A 12,520-nucleotide genomic window follows, 5' to 3' on the forward strand; every position below is an offset into this window, starting at 1 on the left:
TCTACTGGAGTAATAATCTTACTGCCACAGCAATTAAACTTGGGTTTTAACACTTGGGCATCCATCCGAAAGTGGTAGAAGCAGCCTGCTGATGAGTTCTGTTCCGGAGAATGATGATGCTCAATTAAAGGATTATTTGGTCTCATCAAACTCTAATTTTTTGACATAAACCTTGTGAAATTATGCTGCTAGAGCATCTAAATTGGTTTCATAGATTGAGAGGTGGACACTCGCCATTTGAGTTGAACCAGAATAAAAAGGCTTTTGAACATTCTTATACCATAACTAAGCTGCTACAGTAATTTTAATATTTCTTTCCCAATCCCCAACGTAAGACCCACTATATTCTCAGTTTACTTGATCCTGATTATTTACATAAGACCCACTATATTCTCAGTTACTACAGTTTACTTGATTCTGATTATTTTTCTTACCTACTTTTTTTCCTTAATTTCAGCATTGTTCGTCTTTTGCATTTGCGAACCTTCTGCCTCTGCTGATTCTGATTCTTCATTAGTCGCTTTGCTTTCATTACTTTCTGTCTTTTTCCTCTCTTTTTCACCTCTCTTCCTGCACTCCAGCAACTCAATGAGACCTCTTAAAGCAACGCAGGTTCCTCACTTTTCATAAGCTGCTCACCTATTTCTGCAGGAGTTTCCTTTGTTGTCTCTATCAACTCTTCAACCTCTATGAAAAGTGGGTGTTCTGTAATCCCCAGGTAATTGGATACTAGCATTTTGAACACACTTGGAGTGCAGGACATGTAAATGTGCACATCCATTCGACCTGGGCGCAACAGAGCAGGATCAAACTTTTCTTTGTGATTGGTAGTGAAAATTATGATTCGTTCATCCCCACAGCTTCACCATAGTCCATCTACGATGTTTAGCAATCCTGGTAGTGTCGCCTGAACCTGATTCAATATTAATATAATCATGAAATGAGATTCACATCAATGAGATTTGCCAAACCCATCAAAACATCAAATTTAATTGCACCAGATGAAGGAAAAAGCTAATGCGGTTCCCAAGTGCTTTTTGTGGTGGAACTTGTATCAATCAATGTCCCCGATTGTATCATAAGTGCTTCAGATGGAATTTCCTGATTATTTGTTAAGATTGACATTTTAATGAATATAAAATTATCATTTAGCTAATTAGAAATATCCTTTATAATAGAACAATGTGTTCTTATTATATTATATAATTTTATGTCATAAATCATGAAATCTTGAATTGTGGATGATGGTTATTATTGTGAATACGTTGAAACTCACATTTAAATTTGATTAAATAATTAAATAATAAAAAATAACAAATTAAATTAAATGTCAAAATATATTAATGATAGGAGAAATTAAAAAAAAAAAGCCTTATGATTTCACGCTTTTTTGAAGTTAGGGTTTATGGTTGACTTTATGATAACAAAGATCATGTGTTTTTCGTTTTTAGCAAAGTGAAAATTTTCCATTAACATCATTAAATTTTGATGATGTGATATTAAATATTTAATTTAAAATAATTTTTAATTATAAATATGAGTCTCACTTAAAATAAAATTAAAAATAAAAAAATAAAAAAAAGGAGAGTTTGGCTCGAGTCACCATCAAATCTATGTCGATACGCGAGTTGTTGACATTGGTACGCTTGTTTGAAGGTGGGGACGTTATGTGCAACACGTTCCAGACTTCTGAGGGCTAGAGGTGATTAAAAGAGAGGCAAGTAATTTTCGAGTCACCCTCAAGCTGTTTAAGTTGGCGAGCTTGTCTGAAGGCGAAGAGGCTATGTGCGGCGGGTTTTGGGGCTTCCAACAGTTGGTGGTCTTGTTGATCCACTGTTTAAGGGTTGGTGAAGGAAGAATTGTTAGAGGGAAGGAAGAAGAAAGGGGGAAGGGACGCAAGGGTTGGTTCGCTAGTTTTTTTTTTATTATATATTTTTTTTTAATTTTAATTTTAAGTAGGATTTATTATAATAATTAAAAAAATTTTAATTATTTATTTAATACAATGTTATTAAAATTTAATGATATTAATGGAAATGTCTTATTTTATTGACAGTATTAAATTACATGTATTTATTTATTACAAACTTAAATTCAGACTTCTAATTGAAAATACGTAAAATTAGAAGGCATTTTTTTTATAATTTTTTCTTAATAGGAATTTGACAATTATAATTAGAGAAATAAATTAATAAAAGAAAAAAAAAAGAAAAAAAATGATTAATGAAATAAAAATAACAAAGGAAATTTTTTATGGAGTGAAATTTTAAATTTAGAATATATAGGATCTAGCTAACTTTTAGAAGAAGAATCCACTAAATCGGTCAAATCAATCGATTCTTTTGATTTGCTATTGAATTGAAAGATTGTGTCATAATTCAAGTATATTTGCGATTTTGAATATCTAGAATGGAGAATCTTCAAATAGAGAATTGTAAGATTGTAATAACAGTCCTGAACCAATCAATAAACGCTCAACATAGTGAGAAGTTGGTCATCCAACTTTCCAGTGTAAAGGCAAGGCGTGCCCTGTGCTCTCTGTGATGCAGGATGCTCTAGCTATAGCAGTATTGCTATTGATCTTACTCATCATACAGAAGGGAAACCTTCTTTGAGGTGCTTTCTGTTGAGTCTTCTTTACTTTTCATCATAGAAAACTAGTACATGACTAGTACATCAATTCTCCGGTTCTCTACTATTATTATTATTATTTTTTTCCAATCACAAGAATCCAATGAAAACAACAAGTCTCAATCAAAATTTATTTGCAGACCAGCTGATTTGTTACCATCAAGAATGATAACACCATCAAAACAAAGAATGCGAAAGATTTGTAACTTCACCTGGCTTTCTTGGTTATAACCCGGATTAGGTAGTGGATTAAGAGCTCTGGCTTCTTCACCCCTCTTATGCAACTTAATGGAGAATCAATGTCTTCCACCACGATAATAGACTTATTCTCAGTCGAAATCAGCAACTTTCTGAGATCGGAATTGGTCCTAAGATCAGTCAACTCCAAGTCATATACATCAAACTTGAGATAATTTGCCATGGCAGCAATAAAGCTTGATTTCCCAGTTCCTGGTGGCCCAAACAGCAAGTACCCACGTTTCCAAGCCTTACCCACTTTCTTATGGAACTCCTTCCTCTTCACAAACTTTCAAGGTCCTCCATGATCTCTTCTCCTCCATATCCATGGTCAACGTATCAAAAGTAGCTGGTTGATCAAGGTTCACAGATTGCCATGCTTCTCTCCTTACTGTCATCCTATCGTAGCTTAATGTAAAGAGTTTGAAGGTCTTTTTGTTGTCTTTCATTTCTTTCGATTTCTCGATCACATGCTTTATGCAAGTGTCAAGAACCATCTGCTTGTGCTTCTTGTGGAAACTCAACTCAAAGAACCTATTCTCTGTTATAGGCAAAGGGTTATAGGGAACTGGGCTTTGGATATACTTCATTTGTACTTGATATAAACTTCCATTTGAATTTAACCCCATTAACGATACATATGATTTATTGATTTTGCTCTAAGGAGACAGAAACCTCATTCTCTTTCTTGGGCATTGAAATACGTATGGGTGGGATTGTGGGTTGAAGATAGAGCTCTACAGCATTGAAGAGACGGTATGGCTTAAGGTTATCATATTTGTTGCTACCGGTGGTCCGCGGATCCTGGTTTAGAAGTCACCTAAGCCTGCAACAAAAGAAAATGTGAGGTGAATGGCCTTCTGACATGCCATTCCAATGCTCAAGTTAGAGATGTAATATGAGAGAGTATTTAGAGGGTATTTAGACAAAGAGAATTATAGAAATGAATATGTGTAACTATATCTGATTATTTGGTTGGTATTTATAGGTTTTTTAAGGAATTAATCGTTGCTTCATTTACGATAGTGATTTTAGTTAAATTTCTAATATGATTTCCATGAAATCTGCTTACTATTGAATTACATGCGTGATTATTGTTCGATCTGTGGTATTTGGGCACTATTTGATAATTACGATAATTGCTGCTCAGTATTACTTCATTCGCCTTTTTGGCTAAACGAAAGCTTTGTTTAATTTTGTTTTGCTTGGCTCGTTAATTCTTTTGACCTGTATTTTGTTCCCATTTCTTGACTACCATGTTAGAAATATTTTTGAATTTGACTTTTCATATTAGACATAATTTTAACTATTTGACTTTCATTTTTTGGGTGAGCAGTATCAATATTATTCAACCACTAAAATTAGTTCACAGGAGAAAGAGTTAAAAAGTGTTATGAATTTGAAGTAGACACATTGTCGGAGCTCGCTTGGGATAGAGTACTTAGCTATGGAGTGAAGGAGCATGGCCGTGGCGAAAGTAGAGGCTGCGGCGGAGACTATGACATTGATGGTTTTGGGGACCATAGTTTTTGGGTTCTTGAAATTTTTTTAAGTTTAGTTGGGATTTGGTCTTTCTGATCAGATCACGGAATTGAGTATTAGGAAAAAAAAAAAGTTCTACGTGGCGACGAGACTTGTTATCTCTGTAAAAGACTGAAAAAAAAAAATTTTTTTTAATGAAAAAGTAACAAAAATTTTGTATAAAATTAAGTTAAAATTTCAAATAAATAATTCAAGAATGAAATTAAAATGGACATGTGGTAATGAAATTAACCTTTGTAAAGATGAATTAGATACATGTCCTGTCTCAGGTTGTGGATAATCAAGGCTTTAATTAATGAAAAAATTTTTGATTCACCAAGATATATAAATTATTTTTATATACTCAGTCGATCAAAAATCAAAGAATTACATTTTTTTAATGGGATTCACAATATTTTATAATAGGATTCACCGTTATTTTAGTAATGTGTCGATTCTTAATGAGATAAATGTATACACTCAAATATAGATAAGAATCGCTCGTAATTAATATTCTCAATTGATGAATTTTTTACTGTAGCTCCGACACAGGGACTTCATTTTTGTCTCAACTAGGGGACTTATAAATTAGATGATAAATAGATCAAATGTTTATTGGGGATATTTTGGTAAAGACCCTCCAACACTCAGGTTAAAGAGGAGAGATTGGTTCTGAAAATAGAGTAACCATGAAAAAAGTGGAGAAAGAGAGAGAGAGAGAGGGAGAGATAAATGTAAGGAGTGAATAAGCAAAAAAATGAATCAGTAATATCCCTCATACCTGATTTGTATAAGCATAGGTTATATCATGAACGTTATCTTGTGTCTTAGACTATTTACAGGGAGTTATTTCAGAAGAGTATTCCTTAAGAGTCTTGGTACATTGTTACTACAGGTAGGTCCCATTGAATATGCAAATTAAACTTTGATGGCCATGATAAACTTTATAAGGGTGGAGAGGTGGGGTATATTTTAACTAATTATTTTATACTATATCATCAACTACAAGAGTTCATTTTTTTTCTGGTTGATTAAGAGATGGATCGACCATGGCAAATGGAAAAAGGAAAAATAAAACTGATGAATTCAAATTACAAGTGCTCTCTTTTTTAACTCTGTTGAATGTTTCTTTCAATCTTTTCTATAGTTTTCAGAGTTGTTAATATTATTTCAAGGCAATTTTTTTAAGAAAATAGATAGTATCTATTTCAAAAGTTAGCTCAGCAGGGAACTGTATGAAGTCTTATAAAGAGTAAATTACTTTTTTCTCAGACCAATGTGGAATATTAGTAGACTTCTCGTGTTTAGAATCAAACACTTAGAACGCGAAACACTTATGGGAGGCCAAATATTAGTTGGGGAGGCTCTGATACTATTTTAAGAAAATGGGTTGAGAGTGACTCACTCTTTAGATATTAACAATTTTGTAATTATTTTATGTGGTATAGAGACAACCAAAAAGAAAAAAAAATATTGTCATAATAGTCAAATTAAATGAGGCCTTAAATCACAAGTTGAAGTCTAGAATTCAACCCTTAGTCATGGAAATGACCATACTTGTATACTCACCTTTCTCTACCTGCAAATAATCCTCAATCTTCCTGGCAAATCTCTCAAACAAACCATCAATGATCTCAGCACCAAAATGGCTAGCTAGAATGAATTCTACCACCGCTATTATGCTCATTGCCACGTACTTTCCTCTTTCATTTTTATCACTTTCATTACCTTTTCCAATATTAGCATCCCAACCCACTTCAAATATTTCCAAGTGCTCGATGGTAAAGGATCCTTCTTCATGAATCACATGCCTAGCTTCTTCTACTGCAGGTGCATAACATGGCAGATTGAACCAGTCCAGTTTTGTCTCTTCAATTAGACCCTGGAACAGGGAAGCATTTGCAAGAAATCCAAAAAATTATATTTGATGCAACGATTTAGGTTGAGGGTCCTAAGAAAAGGAAGAGTAATGTACCTCTAGGACCGTGTCATTTAAGGTGATTCCTAGTAACTCCCAAATAGCACATCCGTGGTAGGTACAAGAATCAGATTTCCTATCACTTCCGATCATGGCGAGGACCATCTGACCGCCAGGGATCATCTCTTCGAACGTGACCTCAGGAACATAGTGAAATCCCTCTCAAAAAGATTCAAGTATGCTTTAAACACAGTAGTTGGGCTTGTTTTCGTTCGGTAAATATTTCCTTTGTTTAATGGAATTCCCGTTTCGCTCACAAGCCCTTCAGGAACCTGATTTCCGTATACATTTCCATCATGAACATCTCAATTATTGACCACTTCTACATATGTTCTGTTTTCTAATTTTACAGACATGATAAAAATTGCAAACCTGTGAACGCCATTGAAGAATGTAAGAGGAATGAACAAAATGTAGAAAATTGTTAGGAAATAATCTTCCATAGAAATTCCCAGGCATTCCTGCTATGAAACATGGCCCAAATTCGCTTCCCTTGTCCTCCTCTAGCATCTTATAGAAGTTTGGTAATGACCTGAATATCGTGTTGAAATCATTTCCTGAAATTCATTCAAGAACACCTAGAACATAGGTGTCTTGCAGTTTAGCTTCCTAGATGTTGTGTCGACGATGTGCTTAATCTCCCAGACCAATGAAAGTGTGTTGGGTCCTGATGAACATCCAAAATCTGCCATTCTGAAACACTCAGGGAAGCTGCTGAAATGATATAATAGATTCTTTATACTCTCTTCTATTACAGGTTTTGCCTTGAACATCACCTCTTTCTGCAAAAATGAGAAGATTATCAATTTATATACATACCAAGAGGAAAAGATTCGAATTAAAAGAAGGGCTTCAAGAAAAAATAAGAGTTTGTGGGAGATGCAACTTGAATTAAGGAGTTGTTGGCATAACTAGTTTCTCCCTCTCCTCCATTCATTCGAAGAACTTCTTCTACCTCCATGGTTTAGTCTTGTGCAGCTTCCTCAATCCTCAGTACTTGCAGATCTCACACGCCTCCTCTCCTGAAAAATATGGTAGACTAATAATCTTTCCATATCCTCGTAAGTTTACCTAAGAATGTGTGTGCGCGTGTGCAAAAATTGAAGATTGGAAGAAATTGATACCTATGGATAGTCGATCACACATTTTTCGTAAAAGAATAGTAAATAAGAGTTGCATTAGGGTGATCTGAATACCTATGGATAGTCGGTTCAATAGCACAGCAACCCACGCAATTTTTGCAGCAGTGCCATTGGTGACCATAGTCCGGAAGAAAGTCCATCAAGCAAACTTTCAAGGATGAATATAATTCCAAGCAACAGCAGGGACCTCCAGAGCATCAAAAAAACTCAAAACCCTTTCGGTGACTCGCGATCAGAGTTGGATGGTGGAGCTATATATATATATATATGCACACCCACACAACAATGTGCAACCTCACTTGATGGGAGGTAACTTTCAATTACTAAAATCTTATTTCAATTATAAAAATAATAATTATTTAAAATTTACTATATTTTTAATATATTTTTTAAAGAACTTATCATATTATATATCTCTAAAATTAATTATTTTTTAATTAATTTTTTATTAAATTAAAAAAAGATGAATTATTTTATAAAAATCATATATATGTGAACAATTATTTATAAAATTGATAGATGAATTAAAAATTTTATCATTAACACAATGTTATAATAAAATAATTAATAATTTGTGCAATGCGCAGATAAAATGATAAATTATAAAATAATCGAAACAATTTTGCATTTTGATAATCTAATGCAAAGGGTTTTCAAACTTAAAACAATTGGTTAGATTTCTAAAAGTCAATCCAATTTTAATAAACCTAATTTTAAACTCTATCAGCTGCCGGTGAAAATCCAACTAGACCATATTTTCATGATAGCCGATTAGTAGTAGGAGTCAGGGGTGAGTAGAATTTAGTTAAAAAAAATTGATTGAATCAATTTAATTTAAAATTTTAGTTAATTTTCTCTATTAGTTCAGTATTTTGAGAAAAAAAAAGTAGAATTAAATCAAATCAAATAATTTTTTTTAATTAATTGTTTTTTAAAAAAAGTTTAATTAATTGTTATTAAATCTCAAATTAGAGTTAGAAATAGAAGTTATAACTGAAATTATATCTGAAATTTGTTGAAAATAAGTTAAAAAAAAAGCTCAAGATGAATTCCAAACTGACAAACCAAATTAAATTGAACTAAACTAATTAAATTTGATTCGATTTGATTCAGTTTGATTTCCTATAAATTTTAATTTATTTGATTTTCAGTTTTTCAAAATGACTTAATGCAAACCAATCGATACCCACTTCTAATAGGAATTCTACCTACAATTGCCGTGATTCACTACTAAGTCCATGTCTCCATTATCTCCACAAATGAAGGAAAACAGCTTGGAAAGCCTGTATATAAAAAAATACTTTTTTTTTTTCTTTTTTTTTATCAATTATATAGGTTCATTTCATTAAAAAAGCCTGCCTAGTATATATAGAAGGATCCAAGTCACGTAAAATTAGGGTCATACCCCAAATTTCAACTTGCTGAACTCAACCCACATACAAAGATTAAAATCCAGGCTAGCTAAACCAAGGCCTAGAAAAAAGGGCCCTAATAGGCTACCCTAAGCTAGAAATCAACAAAAGACTCCAGGCCGAACACTAACCATATTTTTGGACTTGACTCGTACAAGGAGACAACCAATTGCTAGCGGAAGGGAGACCACAGAACTTAACAACTAAGCTTTAAAGAGCCATTCCAGTGAGCAACAACAACCGATGAAGCACATGGGTTTCTTTACCCAACGGCCTAAGCTTACAAATAGAAGTACCCCAACCAATAGCCACTAGGAAGAAAGCAACCTTAAAGAGCCCTTAGACAACAAGCAAAACACACAACACCTTGGTGAAGAGTAGGAGCAAAAAAAAGAGAAACAAATGATGCGAGGTAGAGCTCTTTAGCTCTTCTGGCCATTGAGGGACTTGGTACCTAGAGAGTGGCATCGGTAATGTCCCCCAGGAGTTACCACACTGCTAAAATGTAGATCCGTCTATCCTGAAGCTTTAAGGTAGCAGAGTGTCAAAAAACGTCACCAAGAAACTCTAGCCCTGCATGCAACTACATAGATTCATACAAATATAAAGGAACCCTCTCACTAAACCACTAAATCTATTAACAAAATGCTAAAACCAACAAATCATAAACACCCTACATCATTATTTATCAATAATCCCCATCTGAAGGTAGGGAGGGAGAGACCCACTCTCCAGACAAGAGGTGAGGAAGGTTGCCCCTTACCCGGAACAGAAGATGGCCACGAGGTGGCAGGAATAACTAACAATTTTTGTAGAAGAAAAAAATAAAAGAGAACAGGCAAACGGGAGAATGAGAGGTAGAGTGACTCTTTCTTTTTAGGCATAAAGTCGATTTTAGTCCTTAAAGTTATACCAAATAATTATACATATTCTTATTCTTAAAGTACTTTCATGTCCGATTAAACTCTTTAACTTTTAAAAAAGATCAAATAAGTTTTTCAAAATTTTAAAATAGATCAAATGAGCTCTTCAAACAAGTCATTGGGAACAAGTAAACCCTTGAGAATAAATAAGCCTTTTAACTTTCAAAAATAGATCAAAAAATTCTGAGTTATAATTTGCCTCTAATATAAATTTAACCAAGACTATGTACAAAAATTTTGTAATGCACATGATCCTCAACAGGAATCCTGTGTATCTAATTTGTAACATCTTGTGGATATCTGCTACATCCTGTAGCAAATTGGGAAGATGTTCTTTACTGAATGGTTCCAGAGGTTTCCCTATAGAACAATGATGATGATGATGATGAGTCATAGAGAAACTTCTTAAACATTCGGTAAAGAATAATTTATCAATCTACACTAAGATGTAGTAAATACTTATCAAGATGTTACAAATTAGCTATGTGGGATTACTGATGACGACCCTGTAAACTAAAAGATCTCATGCATAACTTTGACTGGATTTATATTATAAATAAATTATAATTTAATATTTTTTTAATTTATTTGTAAAAATTAAAGGGCTAATTTATTCCAAAAATGGTAAAAGGGCATACTTAATTTAGTTTTAAAATTAATGGCAATTGTTGATCTCCATGTGATGGAGCACATCCTCTTCAAAGTTACGAAATAAATCATCCTCGATACCTTCTCCAAAATGGGTTTACCTACAGCCCTTATGTCAGTGGCAATTATAGCTGCTCTTGCTTTCTTGTCAGGATCAGGATTAGCTTTCTTAGTATCAGTATCCCAATCCATTTTGAAAACTTCTAGTCTGTGTAGGCTGGAGGATCCTTCTACCTCTATCACATTATCCAATTTCTCCTTTTCAATTAGGCCCTGTGATTCATGCATGTGTCAGAAAAGTAAAATCAATTATTAACAACCAAGTAATTGTCTTATTTGTATTTTTATAATATCGGACATATGTTGTAGTGATCATAAAGCTTATGGTTCAAATATCGGTGATTGTATCATGGGTGTTGAGTGCAGTAGTAAAATTTATTATGTTTTCAAGTAGAGAATTTTTGTTTGATCCTTGAAGAAGATGTTATCGGGAGGACAATCACCAATCTCAAAGAGATTAAATTTTATATATTACGAAACAGACATGAAAAATACCTTGTGAATAAAAAAAAAATGGTGACTATATTGACATTTATGAACTAGATTGTGTATTCCATTTAATATTTCAATGAAAGTAAAGAATTTATTATATATATATAATTTTTATCTAGATTGAATTTACTATAATGTGGTACACGTGTAAAATAGATAAGATTCATAATTGAACAGGTCTACAGGTCTAGTAAAATTTCCCTATATAATCGAATTATTGACAAAAAAAACAAAAGAAAAATATTGGTTGGGTTCATTAAACGTTTCGTAAAAAAAAAATGTGGGACCGATGATATACGTCTACTACTAACCAACGAGAAAAGGGAAAGAAAATGCACCAAGTTTGAAACCTCTGAGGGCCATGTCAAGAAGTTTTAATCCAAAAAATTCCCATATGGTGAGAGGATCGTCACTCTCAATGCTGCCCATTGTCATCAGGACAATGCATCTGACCCCCGGGGATAAACTCTTCCGATCGAGACTTGAGAAACAGTGCGAAGTCTCTTTGGAATTGATCCAAGTATGATTTATAGACAGTAGAAAGAGCTTGTTTTTGCTTTGCATATGTTGCCCTCGTTCAACAATTTTGGCGCCTGCAGTGATAATCTCCTCACAAGTCACAATGATAACCAATATCCTCAGCACATATGTGTAATTTAAAATAATAATAATGATAACCTCGGAGATCCACATGATAGCATAGGAGGAGTGAATAAAGTGGAAAGAGTTATCAGAAAAGAGCCTGGGATAGAAAGAACCAGGTATTCCTGCCGCAAAACAGGCACCAAAATTGTTTCCTTTCTCATTCTTCAACTAGCTATAAAAGCTTGGCCAAGAACTAAACAAAGTGTTAAAATCATTTCCAGGTAGATCTTTCAAGAAAGCTTGCAAAGAAGGCGGTGGATGCTTTAATTTGTGGGATGAAGCAGCTTCAATCATGATATCTATAATTTGAGATAACACTAGAAAAGTATTGGGTCCTTCAGAGCAACCCAAATCTACCGTGATAAAAAATTATGGGAACTTGGTGCAATATAGTTCCAACGGGCTTAACTGCCATCAGACCTTAGCCGCCTCCACCACTGCATTTGATCACCAATCATTGTAGCGATTACCGCTCATTATTAATACTAAAAAAAATGAAATATTAAAATAAAAATTATCATTACATTACTTAGCATATTTATTTTACGATCCAATATAAAAATATAATAACAGTTACATTGCATTACATCATTTATTTCGCTACATAATTGATTACATCACATTGCATTACGTTAAGTCAAACTTAATTAGACTTAAATGTTTATGTCAGTGGCAATTATAGCTGGTGCTTTCTTGTCAAGCCCAGGATTAGCTTTCTTCATATAAGTATCCCAATCCATTTTGAAAGCTTGTAGCTTCTGCAGGCTGAAGGATCCTTCTACCTCTATCACATCCTTTATCTCTTCTGCAGTTGCAGCATGGTATGGCATA

General features: G+C 33.6%; 3 pseudogenes; all 3 read right to left on the minus strand.

Moving 5' to 3' along the window:
- Positions 1 to 434: 434 nt before the first annotated feature.
- LOC110651613 (protein HYPER-SENSITIVITY-RELATED 4-like) lies at positions 435 to 4,392 on the minus strand (annotated as a pseudogene).
- A 1,525-nt stretch (positions 4,393 to 5,917) lies between these two features.
- Positions 5,918 to 7,096, minus strand: LOC110648725 (probable jasmonic acid carboxyl methyltransferase 2; annotated as a pseudogene).
- Positions 7,097 to 10,499: 3,403 nt separating this feature from the next.
- On the minus strand, positions 10,500 to 12,166 carry LOC110648726 (probable methyltransferase TCM_000168; annotated as a pseudogene).
- Positions 12,167 to 12,520: the final 354 nt, after the last annotated feature.

This window comes from Hevea brasiliensis, chromosome 1 (genome assembly GCF_030052815.1).
Source record: "Hevea brasiliensis isolate MT/VB/25A 57/8 chromosome 1, ASM3005281v1, whole genome shotgun sequence".
NCBI classification, from domain to species: domain Eukaryota; kingdom Viridiplantae; phylum Streptophyta; class Magnoliopsida; order Malpighiales; family Euphorbiaceae; genus Hevea; species Hevea brasiliensis.